Source organism: Bos mutus, chromosome 22, assembly GCF_027580195.1.
Source record: "Bos mutus isolate GX-2022 chromosome 22, NWIPB_WYAK_1.1, whole genome shotgun sequence".
NCBI classification, from domain to species: domain Eukaryota; kingdom Metazoa; phylum Chordata; class Mammalia; order Artiodactyla; family Bovidae; genus Bos; species Bos mutus.
This window is the reverse complement of record NC_091638.1, coordinates 65,139,130-65,158,153: the sequence shown is the minus strand read 5'-3', so window position 1 is coordinate 65,158,153 and position 19,024 is coordinate 65,139,130. Positions and strand designations below refer to the sequence as shown.

Sequence of the window (19,024 nt, the reverse complement as noted above, 5' to 3'; positions counted from 1 at the left end):
TTCTGTTTATTTAATTAAGTTATTAAACAGGTCCGGCCTGGAGGAGAGACAAAAAAAAACCCCTTAGTTTCGTTCTAATTGTTTCTCCCAGGATATAATTAGAGACTTTGAGGAGGAATCAGAGCCAGAAAAGGCGCAGGCTCTGACGGGCCTGGGGTCTAGGCCCGGGGTCTGGGCCTGGGGTCCCGGCAGGGCGGCCCCCGGTTGGGGGGGCATACCAGGGAACATGGGCTCCATGAAGGCAGGGATTTCCGGCCTGTGGTGTCCCCACGCCCGGCACACAGTAGGTGCCCAACCAATAGGAGTCAGGTTGAAGGGCTGGAGAGTGACCATTTCAGCTGCCCCAAAGACCCTTTGCTGATGGTTTGTCCAGAAGAGATTCCCCAGCTCCTTGCTTGGGCTAGACTCAGCCAGAACTCAGTACCCTGGCCCACATGCTGGTCAAGAGCAGTGTCCATCCCGGCCGTGGGGGCCAAGCCGAGGGCCATGCCTGGTGCTTATACTGACCTTCACCTCTTCCTGTAGCCTCTGCCACAGTCACCAGTGGCTAATGACCAAGGAGGACAGTGTCACCTCGGGGAGGGGGCCAGCAGATCCTGCCAGCCCCCAGACTCCAGAGCAGCTCCTGACCCCTGTGTCTCCGAAAGGGGAAGGTTTCCTAAGGCCCTGGACGTGAGGTCTCTGAAGGTTCTAGCAACTGCAGCCTCTTCCCCCAGCTCCCCTGACTCCCACTCCAGCCCTCCACTCTGTGGAGCCAATTTGGGGACCTGAAACCAGGCCCGGAGGAGTCTCTGCTGAGGCCCAGGAGGGTGCCGGCCCCCAGGAGGCCCCAGATCCGGTCCTGTGCCCCGCAAGCTGACAGCTGCCCCCAGGCTCTGTGCAGAACCTCCCGTTGGACGGGAAGTGTCTCGTTCCAGCTGGCACAGCCTTATCGAACAGTCAGGCTTTGTAAGTGTGGACAGCTGCGGTGAGGGGGACAGCTCTGGGCTGGGGGTGGGGGCCAGCGGAGGGGCTGGATTTGGGACGCTGAGAAGAGGGAGGCCAAAGCCAGCAGCATCTGCAGTGGGTGGTTCATGGAAGGGATCACGGTGATTTGATTCTGGTGGAGCTTCCTGGAAAGCTGACCCCTCAAAGAGGTGTCATATGTGAGGTCTCGTTGAGGAGGGACTGTGAGGAGAAGGGGAACGTGTGTGGGGAAGGGAGTGGGGGCCTGGGCCTCCCATCCAGACCTCCCAGGCCTGCCCTTGCCCTCTAAAGAGCCATCCTTCAATGGACAACACCGAGACAGCCACAAAACTAACCACTGTGGAGGAAAAGAAGGGTGTGGGGACTCTCTATACACAGCCATCCATCCACCCATCCACCCATCCATCCATTTATTTACCCACCCATCCATCAATCCACCCATCTCTATCCATCCATCCACCTATCCATCCATCCATCCATCCACCCATCCACACATTCATCCATCCATCTACCCATCCATCCATCCATCTACCCACCTATCCATCAATCCACCCATCTCTCTATCCATCCATCCACCTATCTATCCATCCATCCACCCATCTACCCACTCATCCACACACCCATCCATCCATCCACCCATCTTTTCACCCACTTACCCATCTCTCATCCATCCACCCACCCATCCAGCCAGCCAGTCAACATCCATAAAAATTGATACCCAGCTACCTCCTCTGTTAGCTTCCAGGGACCTAGAAAATGATCAGATTGTTCCTCTCCTGATAGCATTCCCAGTGTGTGTGAGGGGAATGGTGGTGAGGTCAAGGGAAACAGACAGAAGACAAATAAATGCCCGTGTTGCCTCATGGAAGTTCTGTAGCTGAGAAGGTATACTTTAGCTGTCAGGAAAACGTTCAATATTTGAGGAAGATCTGAAGAAGGAAGATCTGAAGAAGACATAGGCACAGACCTGCCAAGGTCCTGAAACAGAAGCAAAGTTAGGTCTGTCAAGAATGTTTTAAAAGCCGGTATGATTGGAGCAGACTAAGAATAATGAGGCTTATGACCTGAAAGGAGGGTGTGAAGCTAGGAGGGTCCAGTCGTGCAGAGTCTTGTAGGTGAGAACTGTGGATTTTGTTCTGAGCAGTATGTAAAACCAAGGGAGAGCGTTAGGAGGAGGAGGACTGGTCTGAGTGAATCTTTCAAAGGATGTCTTTGGCTCCCAGGTGGGGTATACAGAGTGACACGGGAGGAGAAACAAGGACAGGGGTGAGCAGATCACCGTGGATGAGGCTACTCTGGAGACAGACCGATGAGGGCCGTGGAGACAGAGCTGGGAAGGCGGGGCAGGTTCAGGATGTACTTTGTAGGTACAGACAACAGACGTGGTTTGTGGATTGTCAGGAGGGAGAAGGCAAGTGGGGTGGTTCCCAGGTGTTTGGCCTGAGGACCTGGGAGGATGACGAATCCTTTTCAGAGACCAGGATGACTCTAAGAAACAGGGTTGAAGAACAGGCAGGCAGACACCTCACTTTAAACACGCAGGCTCTGGAGTCAGAGCACCCGGGGTTCATGACCCGGCCCTACTACTGTCCATGTGCTAGTCACTAAAGTCCTTTAGGCCTCTGTGTCCTCACCTGGAGAAGAGGGATGCTATGACAGTTAATGCAAGGTTCTTAGCTCAGTGCTGGTCCACGGTGAGCGTTCAGGTAAAGACTACTTTGAATCATTACTGGGCTGGGGGGTAGTTCTTTACCCCCGTCTCAGCAGCCCTGTTCCTATTTTTTTCATTTGTTTCAACAAAAGAGCAGGTCCTGACAACTGTCCCCCACCCCTCATGTTCTGGAGCCTATGGGGATGGGGTGTCTCTGGGGAGACTGCTGGCTCCCAAGATCAAGCAAGATCACAGAGCGCTTTGAGCAAGAGTGGGAGGAAGCAGGAGAACTGGTCTGCTTGGTACCCAGCGAGGAGCCCCACTCAGAGCAGTTTTCCCAAAGCAACGCTTGTTGGCAGAATAGGATCCCCAAGGCCTCTCTCTGCTTCACAAGGATCTTGCAGTTAGTGGTTGGGCTTCGAAAGGTGCAAGGCTGGCTGAGGCTCTGCTTGAGGGGCGCAGGGTCCTCTGAGTTGTAGGGTTGAAAGGATGGGTGTTATCTGCAGTTACTTAAGCTCTCTAGGGGGCTTCCCTGGTAGCTCAGCTGATAAAGAATCCACCTGCAGTGCAGGAAACCCTGGTTCAATTCCTGGGTTGGGAAGATTCTCTGGAGAAGGGATAGGCTATCAATCAATAGGGATTGATTTCTATTGATCCTTGTTTTCTGTTCTTGGCTATGAGTCACACAGTTCTGCTTCTTTGCATATTTGGTAATTGTTGATTATATACTGGACATTGTGAATGATGTGTTGTAGAAATGCTGTTCCAGTATCTCCCTCTGAAAAGGGTTGATTCTTGTTCTAGCAGTCAGGTTAGTTACCAGTTAATCACTTGAGTATGTGTGGTCGTGGTTTAGTATTTGTTATGGTCAATGAAAGTGGACGGTATCTCCCAAACTTCCCTAACATGGTGAGAATCAAACTCCAAATTGCCAATTCTACTGAAGTTGGCTTTAAGCTTTGTTATGGAAGGTCTACAATTGGCTTTACTCCACTGTGTGGTCTTTATTACTAAGACGAAGCCTTTGTTGTGTTACGTTTGGATGGCCTAGTGTTAGTGAGGTTGTTCCACTTTTGAGCAAAAATCCGAGAGTTCCCTAGCATTGCTTGACATCTAGTATTTCTGTTCCACTTTCAAAACTTTAGGGATTGAGACCACCTGTTAAGCCTCAGGTGGTCTCGCCAGAACCCAGGGACCCTCACATGGACTTTCTCCCTTTCCCGCATGCAGCTTCCAGCCCTGAAGATCCTAGCTGCTTCAGTGACCCTGAAGCCCCATCTCTGCGCCCTCTGTTCAGTGGGCCCTCTGAGTTCTGCGTGGACACTCACAGGCTGCACTGTGGTCCAGGGAGTGGTCCAGGGAGTACCCCAGGTGCAGATCCAAGGAGCTAGCGGGCTCACCGCATGCTTTTTCTTCTCTTGGAGATCACAGTCTTGCCCTGCCTTTGATACTGTGTTGAAGATGGTGGCCTCGTGTATTCTGCGTAGTTTTATGGTTGGTTATAACAGAGGGGCTGATCCAGTTCCAGTTAACTGTGCTGTGACCGGAAATAAGGAACTCACCATCTTACCCCAAGCCTTCTTCCCTTACGTTGTCCATCTGAGGACACCCCACCCATTTCTCCAAAACAGAATCCTGGGAGTCATCTTGGCTGCTACCCACTTTATCACGCTCTTTGGGGACCCATCAACCCACATTGGCCTCTTTGGCAGTCACAGGAGCTCTTGGGTCAGATGAAATTTCCTTCTCTGATCCCGCTGCCCCAGTCTGTCCTCTCCGGCAGCACACCGAGAGCCTCCTCATCAGCCTTCTGACCTCCAGTCTTGCTCTGTTCTGATCTGCTCCCCACTGGGCAGCCAGAGGGGCCCTTCTCAACCTGATCATCGGGCCTCGACACTGCCTTATTAAAATCCTGCTGCTGCTGCCTCGGGGGACAACTCGAGATCTCTCTGTGTCCGTCTCCACGCCCCCTCTTATTGCCAGCTCCCCATATTCCTGCAAGTGGGCCTATTTGCAGCTCCCAGGTGCCGTCACCTCTTGTCTGAGGGCCCTCATGCGGTGGGTGAGCGGGATGCCGTGCTCTGGGTATTTTGTGTGGAAACTGTTCTGATCTTATCTCATCACCTCCTCAGGGTGACCTTCCCTAATCTTCCAAGCCTGAAAAAAAGAAAAATGAAAGTGTTAGTCACTCAGTCGCATCTGACTCTCTGCGACCCCGTGGACTACTTGGAGCCCGCCAGGCTCCTCTGTTCATGGGATTTTCCAGGCAAGAATACTGGGGTGGGTAGTAGCCATTCTCCAAGCCTTAGTTGGATGCTTTTTCTACGTATAAACACCACGCCTGCGTTTCCTCCATCATAGCAGGCTCTCAGACCCTTAGGAGCCGGAGGAATGGCAGGTCCACAGTGCCTCCCCAGAGCCTGGCTACCGGACATGCCCCGTCACCGTGTGATGAGGGATCAGTGCCCGGGGCTGCAGAGGGACCAGTGGGTGAAGGTGTTGGTGTGTCGCGATGCTGGAGGTGGAACCTGGGGTTTTCCCCAGAGGGAGGCAAACCCCAGAGAAGGGAAGGACATATGCACAGGCTGACCGTCCCTGGTGATGATTCTGGGGGTTCTGGTCCCTGATGGTCTCACAAGGAAAGAGACAGTGAGAGCTCCTTGCAGGACCAGTGGATGCACCAGAATGAGAAGGTATTGCGGACAGGGCTGTGTGTACACTTGGCTCCAGATGGGGCCTCCGGGGCTACCTGCCACCCCCAGAGGACCCCCGGGCACACCGGAGGACCCAGAGCTGAATGGATGTCCTGCCTGCTTCACAGACGGGGCACGCCCCTTGGCCAACTATCTCCCTTTCCCAGTCTGCTCCCCCACTTTTGGTAGGGAAACTCCAAGAGACACCTCTATTTCCTGTGACATTGCAATCTCTGGTCTCAGACACATCCCAAGAGTCCCCAAACCTAGGACATTTTCTCTGGATTTTAGGAGACACCATGGGTCCACAGGTTCATATGCTAACTTTGTCCCAGGGGCTCAGCCCAATGGACCCCTTTCCTGGGCTCTCATAGCCTCTGGCTCCCTACTGGCTTTGGCTCTGGGCAAGCTCTGGTTGCAGGTCAGAGGGGGAGGAGAGAGAAGTCTGCATGTCCACATCCAGCATCTCCCCTGGGGGGTCACCTTGGGCAGGCTGTGTCCTTGCCTTGAAGGGCTTGTCTCACCCTTCAGATCTCTCTCCAGGGTTTCTTTCCAGGCCCTGGCAATGGTCCTTTCCCCTCACTCCTTCAGCCTAAAGCTTCCCAGGGGGTGCAGTGGTAAAGAATCCGCCTGCCAGTGCAGGAGACAGACACAGGAGACCTAGGTTCGATCCCTGGATCAAGAAGATCCCCTGGAGGAGGGTGTGGCAACCCATCCCATTATTCTTGCCTGGAAAATTCCATGGACAGAGGAGCCTGGTGGGCTACAGCCCACGGGGTCATAGAAGAGTTGGACATGACTGAGCGTGCAGCCCTTCAGTCTAAGGGTGACTGCGGCCTGGGATGCGGTACACCGCCGACCTCGCGTGGGTCCCCTCCATCCTGCAGGATTCTCAGCTCGAGTCATCTCTTTCCTGGTAGGATCTGGACTGATACTCACTCCAACCCAGGCAGCCCAGGGGCTGCTCAGTGAGGGGGATATGGAGCATCCCTCAGCACCACCCATCCAGCCATCCTCCCCCTGAAGTCGGGCGAGAGCCACTGAGAGCCCATCTCAGAGCAGGTGGCAGAGCCAAAGGGCCAGCCTGGTGAGAGTGTAGGGCACTGACGTCTGTGGGCTCTGTGGCCACAGATTGGGGGCTGACTCCTGCCTCTTGCTGTTACCATGGAAGCTTAGGATGCACTGCTTCTTCTCTCTGAACCTCAGTTCCATCCCAAATTCCACACAGGAGTCATCTGGAGCCCGAAAGCACAGTCCCTAGGATCCACCCCAGCCACCAGCAGCCCCAGCACGGCTTATGAAGAGGGGCGTGCTCCCAGCTTCGCTGCCCGCTTGCTGGTGAACCGCTGCTGAGTCAACGAAGCAGGTTCCCAAAGTAGAAACCTTGTCAGATTCCAAAGAATGTCAGCCCCAGTGACTCACGTGTGTTGCTTCCTAAACACGCTCCCAGGGGGTTGGGATCAGCCCAGCCATCTCCGGAGAAGCATCCCAAGGCTCTGAGAGGAAAGCTGGGTTCTGGCCACGAAGGAGCTGGGCCCAGGCCTAGCTGCCAAGAAAGGAGCTCCCGCTAGGAAACTCTGAGTCAATCAACTTATCCTTTTGAATTTGGCTTCACAGCTCCTTGCTGTGCCTACAGCTGAGAACTATGGCTCTGGGAGGCATTGCCTGGTGGATGGTGTCTGGGAGGTTTGCATTTCTTGTGGTGACGGTGTTGTTGATGGCAGGGGTGGCGATCCTGGTGGTGGTGGGTCGTTTGTAATGGTGGTGGTGGGTGGAGCACAGGCTGAGGCTGAGAACAGAGAAACACAGGGAGCTCTGCCATCAGAGAACCTAGCTCTTGGTACCAGTCCTGGTACTTACCACCTAGTGAGCTGGACCGCTTCTCTGGTCTCTTTGAACCTCAGTTTCCCCATCAGTAAAGGGAGAATGGTCTGTCTGCCTTTCTGAACTGTTTGGAGATCAGAGTGACCAAGGCCTCTGAAGGCTCACAGTCACGTGGAAATCTTGGACGACACATGGCCATAAAGCTCTGAGCGTGTGCCCGCTGTGTAGATAAGCACTGGAATCTGTCGAATGTGGCTACGGTGCAATTTTTTTTCCCCCTGTGGAGCCGGATTCCCCTCCTTCTTTGGGCAGCATCACCCTTTTCCCTCTGGAGAATCTTGCACAATTTCTCTCCCTCATTGGAGAGGCTTGGAAGGACTGGGCAGTTTCAGTACCCCACTTCCCCTGGTCGCAGGGGTGGGCCTGTGGCCCAGGCTGGGCAAATCGAGTTCTTCCTGGGGCTTGTTAAGTGCAGCAGAGATGAGGAGAACTGAAAGTAGGAGACAGGGAGAACGGGAAGAGGAGAGAACCTTAGGAGCTTTGTTCAAGCACCTGGATCCAGCTGCACCTGAAGATAGCCCGATCCAGCCCTGAAATTCCAAGTTATATGAATCATGTAGCCACCCCCAGGAGTCTGTGCTGGGCACCTGGACTTTGCAAACCAAAGTGTCCTTCACTATAACTCTAACCTCCTCAGACTCCTAGAATCCAGAACCTTCCCAAGAAAGCAAAATTTATGACAGCCTGCCTTCCAAGTTTGACTCTCATCTTGCCAGACCCAAGTCTGGCTCCTTTTCTTCCTCTTTTCAGGGAACAGATTGGAACTGACCCAGCTTCCAAATATCAGGGGACAGAGGTTGAGACCTGTTGCCTCACCCCAGGGGCTACCTTTGTAGGGCAACTCTGTTATAAACTGTAAAATGCCATGACCACTTTTGCTGATTATATAAACAAAATGTTTCACCTAAACAACTCAAATAATACAGCAATGCACAAGTGGAAAAAGTTAAAAAACAAAAAGAACCACCTGATAGACGCCTCTGCCTCCAGAGATAACCCTGGGATGCCTGCAGACCTCTCTCTCCCCAGGGATGAACATTCCATTGCTTGCTGGTGGGTCAAATACTTGAAGTTCTGGAACTTTCTCCAGGTACCAGCACATCATGACAACTTCTGGACACTGAACACAGCTCCCGACTCTGTCAGAGTTGAACTGCTCAGCAGAATCGCACAGATGTGCTGTTCAGTCTCCGGGGATGTATATTTGGGTCATTGCCAGTTTTTGCTGCTTTATCACTGCACTGAACCTATGTAGATGCTCAGATTTCTCACATGTTTAAGCATTTCACCGGGGGGATTTCCTAGAAAGGGAGTTGCTGAGTCAAAGAATATGAATAAATGAAAGGCATTTGGTGCGTTCTGCCCAAAGGTTCCCAAGGAGTCAAGGGTCCACGGTGGAGGAAGGCGCTGAGCTCCACGTTCACAATGCTGGGGAAGGACTGATGCTGAAGCTGAAGCTCCAAACCTTTGGCCTCCTGATGTGAAGAGCCGACTCATTGGAAAAGACCCTGATGCTGGGAAAGATTGAGGGCAGGAGGAGAAGTGGGGCACAGAGGATGAGACGGTTAGATAGCATCACTGTCTCAATGGACATGAATTTGAGCAAACTCCGGGAGATGGTGGAGGACAGAGGAGCCCGGCATGCTGCAGCCCATGGGATAGCAAAGATGTGACATGACTTAGGGACTGAACAACGGCATCAGTAGAAAATTATTTTTGAGGTAGGAGAGAAAAGTTGGTGAGAAGGTCCCTCTTTTAAGAGCAGTGGCTTCCTCTGTGCTTAGTATGGGCTTCTGTGCTCTTGGGGAAGAGCAGGAGGCTGGAGGAGGCCGGGGAGCTGGCACTGTGTGCTGGCTCAGTGTGAATTTCCCGGTTGGCTTTACCGCAGGAAGCCCCCAGTCCTAGAAGCCCCCTCCTTCCCAAGCAGGCCAGGCCGGTTGGTCTCCTGCTCCCAGCTTCTGGGACCTGCTTCCCGAGCCCCGGAGTCTCCGCTGGGACGCTCTGTTGCCTGTCTCTGGGACAACGGGTCCCTGCGGGTCCTCGCATGCTGGCTTCTGGGAAAAGTGAGTGCTGAGACGCTGCCAGGCCAAGTGTCCAGGCAGCCTTGGCCCCTGGCTACCAGGGGCTGGCAGCACAGACCGACCCTGGGTCCTCTGAATCCAGGAACCCGGGGGACTCTGTGCCTGGTCCCATGCAGAAGGTTCTTTGCTTTAGTCCAGACCCGGTGAGAGTACTAAGGCTGGATGCTGGCCGGTTCTCACCTCTCCCACCCCCACCCTGCCCAGAAAAGGAAAGAGCACAGAGGAGGGAAGTGACCTCACAAAAGGCACCCGGTGCCTAAGGGCCAAGCAGAGACTGGAGCCTCGAGCTCCCTACCGCGATTGTTGTTTCCTCTGCCCTGGGTACTCCAGCCTCACGCACTGCAGTGCTGGTCAACATCGTGACTGCAGCCTCGAAGATGTCCTGACCCAGCACCGCCCAGCAAAGCCCTTCCCGGATTCCTGACCCTCAGAGTGTTAGTCCCTTACTCATGTCCAGTTCTGTGTGACCCCATGGACTGTGGCCCACCAGGCTCCTCCGGTTGAGCTTCTTGGACCTGTAGGTTTATAGTTTTCCTCAAATTTAGAAACTTTTTATCCATTATTTCTTCAAATACTTTTATCTGCCTCACCTCCCTCTTCCAGGGATTCCAGTGAATTTGCCAGTCTTTTTTTGCTCCATGTTTCATTTTGAATAATTTCTATTTTTCTGAGCTCAAGTTTATTTCTCCCCCTTCTGCAATAATGTTTAATCTGCTATGATCCCATTTACTGTGTATTTGACCGGATGCATTATCATTTTCACCAGAAATTCAAATTGGATCTTTTTATATCTTTTATGTTTCTACTTAACATGTTCAACCTTTCCTCTCGCTTTTAAGAAAATAAACATTTAATTTGGGAATAATCTTAGATTTGCAGAATACATGCAAAGGTGTTACAGGGGCACCAAGGTTCAGCTCTTGGGATTTCCCTGGTGATCCGTCCAGTGGGTGAGACTCCACGCTTTCAGTGAAGAGAGGGCGTGCTGGATTCCTGGTCAGGGAACTAAGATTCCACAGGCCACCACGTGCAGCCCAAAACAGAAGTACGCCTCTCGCCCAGTGTTTGATTCCTGCTAATCTTCTCACCCACTCCAGTGTTCTTGCCTGGAGTATCCCAGGGATGGGGGAGCCTGGTGGGCTGCCGTCTATGGGGTCGCAGAGTCGGACACGACTGAAGTGACTTAGCATAGCACAATCTTCTTACATGGCGTTACCATGGTGCTGGAATATAGTTTTAATATCTGTTTTAATCTGTTATTAATCCTATCATCATTGTCATTTCTGGATCGGTTGGGTGGATAGATTTTTCTCCTCAATTTTGGTTGTATTTTCCTCTTGATTCACATGTTGATAATGTGGTTTTGTTGTTTTTTTTTTCCTTCTAACTTTATTGAGATATAATTGACATACAGCACTGTGAAAGTTTAAGGTATTCAGCATAATGATTTAACTTACATACATATTGAAATGATTATCACAATAAGTTTAGCTTCCCAGATGGAGCTAGTGGTAAAGAACCCCACTGCTGATGTAGGGGACAGAGAATGTGAGTTCAATCCCTGGGTTGGGAAGATCCCCTGGAGGAGGGCTTGGCAACCCGCTGTAGTATTCTTACCTGGAGAATCCCATGGATAGAGGAGCCTGGCAGGCTACAGTCTTAGGGTCACAAAGAGTCGGCCTCACTGAAGCGACTTAGTATGCATGCACACAGCACATAATGAAATGATTATCACAATAAGTTTAGCGAACATCCATCATCTTACATAGGTACTAAGTTAAAGAAATAGAAAAGCGTTTTCCCTTGTGATGAGAACTTGGATTTACCATCTTAAAACTTTATACAGTGGTGTTAGTTATATTTATCATATAAAATATCCCATGTCTATAGTTACGTTGTACATTACACGTCTCGTGCTTATTTATCTTATAACTTATATTTTATAACCACCTTCATCCAATTCCCCCTACCCCACCCCTGTGTCTGGTAACTACCAATCTGATCTGTTTTTCTATGAGGTGGTTCGTTTCTGAAGTATAATTGCCCTATATAATTCTATGTTAGTTGGGGCTTCCCTGTTAGCTCAGTGGTAAAGAATCCACCTGCTAAGGCAGACGATGCGGGTTTGGTCCCTGAGTTGGGAAGTATTCTTACCTGGAGAATCCCATGGACAGAAGAGCCTGGGGGGCTAGAGTCCACGGGTCGCAAAGAGTCGGACCTGACTTGGTGATTAAACAGCAGCAACAGCTATGCTAGCTCCTGTTACACGGCATAGGGATTCATTTCTCCATACGTCTCAACGTGATGGCCATGATAAGTCTGGTTACTGGCCGTCACCATACAGAGATATAGCGTAGCTGTTAACTGTATTCCCCGCATGGCACGTTCCATACGCATGACTCATTCATTTTGCAACCAGAAGTCTGTCCCTCTCGATCTCGATGCCCTGTTTCTCTCCTCCCCCACATCCTTCCCTCTGGCAACCACCTGTTTGTTCTCTGTATCTATAGCTCTTCTTCTGGTCCGTATGTTTGTTCATCTGTCTTGTTGTTTAGCTTGCACATATAAATGAAATCATCCAGTATTTGTCTTTCTCTGTCTGGCTTATTTCACTTAGCATAATACCCTCTGGGCCAATACATGTTGTTACAAATGATGAGATTTCATTAGGTTTTATGGCTCAGTAATAGTCCATTATATATATATATATATATATATATATATATATATATCATATCTTTTATATATATACATACATAAGTCATCTTTATTTATTCATCTATTGATGAGACTTAGGTTGCTGCAGTATCTTGGCTATTGTAAATACTGCTGTAATGAACATTGGAATGCACATATCTCTTCAAATCAGCGTTTTTGTTTTCCTGGTAAATACCCAGGAGTGCAATTGCTGGATCAAATGATAATTCTGGCAGGTCAGGTCCCAGGGCTCTCTGGCTGCAGAGCCGTGGGGATCCCGGACCTGAGGCTGGCCTGCTGGGGAGTGGGGCCCAGGTGGTCCTGGAGCTGGTGACAGCCCGCTGTCCTAACCCGGCAGGTTATGGTACCCCAGGGGCTGTTGTCTGACAGCTGATGGGTGAAGCCAAAGTCCAGGGGATCCCAGGTCTGGTGCCTGCCCACTGGTGGGTGGAGTGCTGTCCCTGGGTCTCTGGCACTGGTGCTGGCTCCCTGGTATGCTGGAGGACAGGGCCAAGTCCCTGGGGGTGGCTGTGGGCTCAGGGTTTCTTAAGGCAGCTGGGCTGCTGGTGGGTGGGGCTGTGCCCTGCCTGACTAGGTGTTTGGCCTGAGGGGTCCCAGTCCTGGTGTCAACAGACTGGTAGGTGGAATGATCCCGGTGCTAATTGGCTAGAGGGAAGATTCCAGCATGGCGCTTGCCAGCATCAGCATCCACGTGGTAGACAGAGCTCCCCAGATGGCTGCCTCCAGTGCCTGTGTCCCCAGGGGGAGCAGCAGTTGCCTCCTGCCTTCCTGGGAGGCCACGTAAAAAGCACTGAACACAAACCTTTGCTACTGTAGCCCTTGAGATGGAGGGACTGGGCGTGGTTCGTTACCGTGACAAAGGTTCTGGGAAACATGGCTTTCACGGGCTGGGTTACCACTGGGGTTAAGGCTTGTTCATTCTACCCACTCCCAGGAATCTAGCCCTGGCCAAGCCCACTGACAGAGCATCTGGATCTGGACACACCTGTCAGTTATACTAACTAGTCTGGGGCCAAGAGGGAAGACAAACACCAATGCCTCAGACTTTTAAAAATCATCAGCTTCGTGTGTGTGCTGAGTTGCTTTAGTCGTGTCTGACTCTGCAACCCCACAGACTGTAGCCTGCCAGGCTCCTCTGTCCATGGGATTCTCTAGGCAAGAATACTGGAGTGGGTTGCCATGCCCTCCTCCAGGGGATCTTCTCCTCCCAGGGATGGAACCAGCATCTCTTAAATCTCCTGCACTGGCAGGTGTGTTCTAGTGCTGCCTGGGAAGCCCCATAATCAGCTTTATGGAGGTTTAATTCACACACAATGAAATAGGCCAGTTCAGTTCAATGAATGAGTGGATACATGCACACAGCTGGGCAATCGTCACCTTTATCAGAATACAGAGTGCTTCTAGAAAGTACTCTCGTGCCTCTTTGCAATCAGTTGGCCCTTCCCATCTACAGGTGACAACTCATCTACCGTCTCGTGCTACAGCTTTTATCTGCCAGGTCTGGATCCCACCCCAGGAGAACCGTGTGTGGCAGGCACTCTTCTGGGTCCATCTTTCTTTTGCTCAGCAGGGCAGTAATGAGGTTTTAGGAGCCTGTGTGTGTCTGAACTTTGTTCCTTTCACTGTGAACGTGGCTGGATTGCTTATCATTCACATGGTCATGAGAGGCGGGCTGCCCCACTTCCTGCCGCTGTGAACTCGGTGTGGGAGGCTCTCAAGGATGTAGGTGTCTTTTCCCCTGGGTGAATCTCTGGGAGTGGGGCAACTGTGCTGTGTAGTAACAGGGTATTTAATTTGCAAGAAACTGCCAAAGTTCCAGACATTTGCAGTTTCCACCAGAAAGGCTTTTCCTTCTGTTAGCCAGTTCTTCCTTGGATGTCTGAGTGAGCATCTTCATATGAAAGAAAAAGAAACTGCCAAATTCTTCAAGTGGAAGGGCAACTGGACTTGCCCCCACACCAGTGTGAGGATTCCAGATGTCCTGTGCGCTGGCTGGCGCGTGGTGACGCCCGTCTAACACAAACCATCTTAGTGGGTGTGGCATCACCTCACTGCCCTTTCAGTCCGCATTCCCGTGATCACCAACGGTGGTGAGCAGCATTTCACCTATTTATTGGCCAGTTAGATGTCTCCTTTGGGGAGTGTAAGTTCGTATCCTGTGCCCACATTTTTATTGGGTTGTTTATTTTATGATTGAGTTTAAGAGTCCTGAATGTCTTCTGAATAAAACTCCTTTCGTCAAGAGATGCCGTGTGAGTCTTCTCTCTTCATCTGTGATCTGCCTTTCAGATTTCTTTACCATCTTTTTTCTTTTTTTGAAGTCCAGAATATTTTAACTTTGATGAAATAAATTCATCAAGTTTCTGTTTTCATAGTTAGTGCCTTAGTGCCCTTGTGATGATTTTATTGGCTCATGAGTCATCAAGTGGTTCATTTTAATTGACTGCTTTCTACTTGACTATGGGTCACATTTTCCTGTTTTTTTTTTTCATATCTGCTAATTTTTTATTGCTAACTAGACTTTATGAGGGATATATCCTGCGGACAGTCTCTCCTCTTTAATCCCTCTGAGGATGTTGGTATTTATTTATGTGGGGAATGTTGGTATTTATTCTGGTGAGTAACTCCATTTCTTTCTGCTCCCCTGAACTTGTACCTCCTTGATGTCGCACAGCATTAGTGGGTATTAGGGAATCCAAGTGTTACCACACCCCACTAACTTGGGGAGGTTCCCTTCCCATACCATCTCAGCTGGATCCTATGAGAGCTTGTCTGTTCCAGGAGATTCTAAAGTGGGTCTTGCCTCAAGATGGCATCCTTACTCCTAAGGCAAGTCTTCCTGGTACCCAGATGGCATCCTTACTCCTAAGGCAAGTCTTCCTGGTCCCCAGATGCGTGTCTGGGGAAAAAGTGATGCTCTATCCCCGGCTGGATCACATATCCCAGCAATGCTCAACCTCTAGAATCACATCCCACCTCCAATTTGGGGACCTCCCTTGGGTGCCTGGCCCACAGCTTCCAGAAGCATCAGTGTCCTGGGCTCTGATCTCTGCTCAGTGGGCCCAGCATGCTCCGAGGACCCCCACCTACTTGCTGCTAACCCAGCAGACCTTCCTTGTGGCTCCTTTCTGAGCCTCCTTCTCTGAGGACCGTGGTCACATGTGGCTGCGTATCCGGCATTGGTCAAGAGCTGCCTCAACTGCACTGTCCAAATGTAATGGCCATCCCTGGGGGGAGGGTCAGCCCAGGACCAAGAACGCCAACAGAGCTGGAAGCAGAATTTGCCTCAAGATTTTGTCTTCTACTGTTTATTTATTTGGTTGCCCAGGTCTCGGTTGCGGCATGCAGGATCTGCAGCATGTGAGCTCTTAGTTTCAGCATATGAGAGTCCCTGACCAGGGATTGCACCCAGGCCCCTGCGCTGGGAGTACAGTCTTAGCCCCTGGACTACCAGGGGAGTTCTTGCCCTGAGTTTCTTCAATAGACTCACTAGACGTTATCCAGAAACGCTGAGCCAAAGGCAGACATCCCTGGACAGAAAAGTCCCCGGCGGGCAACAGGCAAGAGCGTGGGTCCCCCAGGTTGGGGAGGAGCCAGACCAGGCACCAGGTGCTGGGAGTGTCACGACAGGCGAGAGACCATGGAGGGTGGGCTTCACGAATCAGACCTCCCTCAGGGCGGAATTGTGCCTCCCGACTTCATACGGTGGAGCCCTAACCTTAAATATTTCAAGTAAAAAGTGGAAGTGTTAATTGCTCAGTCGTGTCCAACTCTTAGGGAACCTGTGCAGCCCACCAGGCTCCTCTGTCCATGGGATTCTCCAGGCAGGAATAATGGAGTGGGTTGCCGTCTCCTGTGGCACACACGCAGACCCAGTTTCACAGAAGGGAGGCTGGTTCCCTGTCCACTGGAGCCACCGTGCCGGAGATCCACAGGGCTGGGCCTCATGCTGCGGGGCTGAGCCCTGGGGAGGCCAGGGCTGTGGGCCCTGCTGTGGGGCTGGGTGGAGATCCGCAGGCCCCTTTGAAGATGCCGCCCTCATTCTGGGCTAAGCTTAACAGGGAAAATTCCACCTAACGACCAGCCCCACCTGACACATTGCATTTGGGTTTAATAAGAACTGTTTCTCTCTTGGAGGTGGGATGAAACGTGGCCAGCCAAAGAATTTTAATCACTTGCATAAACAGCACACAGTCTGCAATTTTTCCTCGGCCACCTTTATGTATTTATTTGACGTTCACCTTGGATGAGGCATGGGAGTCTGGTGTGTGGACACAGCTCGCCGGCCCTCGGGTCTCTGCAGGTTGGCCCTGGATGAGGGCCAGAGGCACCCGCTGATGACCCAGAGCCGAGTGGCCCCCGGGGCCTTGTGTGGACCAGCCTGGCACCCGAGAGTGGAGGGGCCCAGTGCCAGGCTTGGTGCTGGCTGGCACTCCATCTTCAGACCTCACGGCAGCCCTGGGCTTAGGGGCCACGATCATCCTAGTTATAGGCGAGGAAATTGAAGCTTTGGGAGGTTCTGTACCCTGCCGAATTCATGCAACTTCTACGCTGGGCCCACCCCAAGGCCCGGGCCACCTCCAAACTCTGGGGTGGTTTCCCGGGCAACCCCATGTCTGTGCCATGGGAAAAGGCAGAGGGCCAGCCAGCTGTGATCAGCGGGCCAGCCCTGTGGGGGGTACATCAGCCCTCAGACCTGGGCAAGTGGGCCCCGCCCCACACCCTGTACTGAGAACCCGGGCCTTCTGGGCATGACCTAAGTCTCCTCCGGCGGGTCACCTGGGCTGGACCACACGACCCCCAGCCCCTCCTTCTCCCCTCCAGGGATTTGCTACTCTCCCCGTACCTCCTCACGCCTGCAGTGTAGACCCGTGAATGGTGACCTCCAAAATGCCACGTCCAGGGATGCCCCTGGGGGACCAGGGGTTAAGACTTTGCCTTCCAGGGCAGAGGGTGAGGGTTGGGGAGTTAAGATCCCATATGCCTCCTGGACAGAAATCCAAAACATAAAACAGAAACAACACAATATTGTAACAAATTCAATAAAGACTTTAAATATGGTCCACCTTCAGAAGTAAGTCAGAGAAGGAGACATATCGTATGACATCCCTTATATGCAGAATCTAAAAAGAAATGATACAAATGAACTTGCAAAACAGAAAGTGTTAGTCACTGAGTTGTGTCGGACTCTTTGTGACCCCGTGGACTGCAGCCCGCCAGGATCCTCTGTCCGTGGGACTCTCCAGGCAAGAACACTGGAGTGGGTAGTCATTCTCTGCTCCAGGGATTGAACCCAAATCTCCTGCATAGCAGGTGGATTCTTTACTGTCGGAGCTACCAGGGAAGCCCTACAAAACAAAAAGAAACTCAAAGACTTAGAAAACAAACTTATGGTTGCTGGGGGGAAGGGATAGTTAGGGAGTTGGAGAGGTCATGTACATACTGCTAAATTTAAAATGGATAACCAACAAGGACCTATTGTATAGCACATGGAACTCTACTCAATATTGTGTGCTGGCCTGGATGGGAGGAGGGCTTGGGGAGAATGGATGTATGTATATATGTGGCTGAGTGCCTTCACTGTTCAGCTGAGACGACCATCATCAGTTCAGGTCAGTTCAGTCGCTCAGTGGTGTCTGACTCTTTGCGACCCCCTGGACTGAAGCACAACAGGCTTCCCTGTCCATCACCAAATCCCGGAGTTCACTCAAACTCACGTCCATTGAGTCGGTGATGCCATCCAGCCATCTCATCCTCTGTTGTCCCCTTCTCCTCCTGCCTTCAATCTTTCCCAGCATCAGGGTCTTTTCAAATGAGTTAGTTCTTCACATCAGGTGGCCCAAGTATTGGAGTTTCAGCTTCAGCATCAGTCCTTCCAAAGAATACCGAGGACTGATCTCCTTTAGGATGGACTGGTTGGATCTCCTTGCAGTCCAAGGGACTCTCAAGAGTCTTCTCCAGCACCACAGTTGAAAACATCAATTCTTTGGCACTCAGCTTTCTTTACAGTCCAACTCTCGTATCCATACATGACTACTGGAAAAACCATAACTTTGACTAGATGGACCTTTGTCGGCAAAGTAATGTCTCTGCCTTTCAATATGCTGTTTAGGTTGGTGATAGCTTTTCTTCCAAGGAGCAAGCATCTTTAAATTTCATGGCTGCAGTCACCAACTGCAGTGACTATCATGGCATTGTTAATCGGCTATACCCCAATAGAAAATAAAAAGCTTAAAAAAATGCTTGAGACACAATTACTAACAAAAATAAGGAACTGGGATACAAAAAAAAATAACAACAAAAAATAAATTAAAAGATAAAGCTGTGCCTACATCTTTATCCGCATACCTGTGAGTATGACCTTATTGGGGAAAGGGCTTTTGGGGATATGATTAAGTGAAGGGTCTTGAGATAAGGTCACCCTGAATTAGCCTAAGTCCAAACAAGGGTCCTTCTAAGAGGAGGCAGAGAGAGACTGTATAGACAGAGAGGAGGAGGCCACGTGGTGACAAAGACAGAGGCTGGAGGGACGCGGCCACAGCCCAGGGAAGCCTGGAGCCCTGGAAGCTGGAAGAGACAGGAAGCACTCTCCCCCAGAGCCCTAGGAGGAAGCAAGGTCCCACCCACACCTCGATTTTGGACTTCTGGCCTCCAGATTGTGAGAGAAGACATTCCTATTGTTAAAATCACCCAGTCTAAGGTCATTTGTTATGGAAAGTGACACGGAAGTGTTAGGCACTCAGTCGTGTCTAACTCTTTGCAACCCCATGGACGGTAGCCCACCAGGCTCCTCTGTCCATGGGATTCTCCAGGCAAGTGTACTGGAGTGGGTTGCCATTTCCTTCTCAGGGATCTTCCTGACCCAGGGATTGAATGCAGGTCTCCTGCATTGTAGGCAGATTCCTATGTGGGGTCAATTGGATGCTGTGACGACATATGGGGTCTTCTGGTGTGGTCACCCACAGCCCTGGGTCCTGGGGATGGGGAGTGCAGCTTGAAAAGCCAGTGGCTCCAGCTGGCTGGCCTGGGGT

At 51.3% G+C, this 19,024-nt stretch overlaps 1 long non-coding RNA gene across 4 annotated transcripts in view; it reads left to right on the top strand.

Annotated features, from left to right (window-relative positions):
- The window catches only part of LOC138984664 (uncharacterized), a 31,040-nt gene extending 13,045 nt beyond the window's left edge, over positions 1-17,995 (top strand). For all 4 annotated transcript variants that reach the window (XR_011461914.1, XR_011461912.1, XR_011461913.1 and 1 more), the window contains one exon: positions 8,564-17,995. This is a non-coding gene — a long non-coding RNA (uncharacterized lncRNA). The remainder of the gene's footprint in view (positions 1-8,563) is intronic.
- The last annotated feature ends 1,029 nt before the right edge of the window (positions 17,996-19,024 follow it).